Source organism: Sinocyclocheilus rhinocerous, unplaced genomic scaffold (genome assembly GCF_001515625.1).
Source record: "Sinocyclocheilus rhinocerous isolate Xijiao unplaced genomic scaffold, SAMN03320098_v1.1 C36229377, whole genome shotgun sequence".
Classification (NCBI taxonomy): Eukaryota; Metazoa; Chordata; class Actinopteri; order Cypriniformes; family Cyprinidae; genus Sinocyclocheilus; species Sinocyclocheilus rhinocerous.
In genome coordinates, this window is record NW_015776418.1 from 1 (window position 1) to 923 (window position 923).

Genomic DNA, 923 nt, shown 5'->3' on the forward strand with positions numbered 1-923 from the left:
GTCATGTAGCTCACAGAAAACCTTAATTTACACATAACCGAATTTTGGCTTTATGCATGAGATTTCTCACCCATAAACACAGGCCCAAAATGTGACAATAATGGCTGAAAGTACTCATCTTGAATGTCTACTACAGAAAAATCTTCTTTCTAGTCCTCTACAGGAACATGACCACTTACTCTTGTCATTATTCCCCTGAATGTATTTGAAGAGTCTTCTGAAGCCTGTGCTTAAGGCCGGGTCCTGCTCCATGCCAGTCACAGCTGTGCTGACCCAGTTTGTTGTGTGGTAAGTGCGGACCTCATAGTCTTCACCCTGAAAAGCATTTATTCATCAAATATGACTGGAAACATTTGAGCCATTAAACAACATCCAACCACAAGAAACAAGGTCTGCTTTAAACTAGACATGAGCAGACCACATTAAAAAAAATAAGCATTAGCTCTGCTAATAAGCAATAAGTAAATATTAACAAATCCAAAGTCTGGAAGGTTTCTGGCAAAATCACACACGAACACTCACACACTAACCTTACTCTGTTGAGCAGTGAATTTTGGGTGCTGGAGTCCAGAAGAAAAGAAAGTTTGACCGATGGCTTTAAGCATCTTCACTGTAATGCTGTTCAAAATTAAAAAATGTAATAACAAGAGTTGCAATCAATTTAGAAATGGCTCTACATCAGAATGAAGCTCCACACCTGACACCAGATTAATCTTTGTAATGACTTAATATTTTAACCTAAAATATCTTTATACATTTGTATAAAGGGCGTGGGAAAAATTGGGAGATATTTATTTTTCCCTACAACATTGAGTGAATTCCCATTTTAGAACATGTCCAGTACGTTTGGTCGTAAATTGGATTGTATAGTACTCTAACATGATTATGACAAGGCTATCAATATGTATGAACTATTCTAGCTA

General features: G+C 36.9%; 1 long non-coding RNA gene across 1 annotated transcript; it reads right to left on the bottom strand.

Moving 5' to 3' along the window:
* Positions 1–178: 178 nt before the first annotated feature.
* LOC107735672 (uncharacterized) lies at positions 179–657 on the bottom strand. The gene is made up of 2 exons (XR_001639479.1): positions 531–657; positions 179–315 (listed from the first exon to the last, which is right to left on the bottom strand). It is a non-coding gene; the product is annotated as an uncharacterized LOC107735672 (long non-coding RNA).
* Between the last annotated feature and the right edge of the window lie 266 nt (positions 658–923).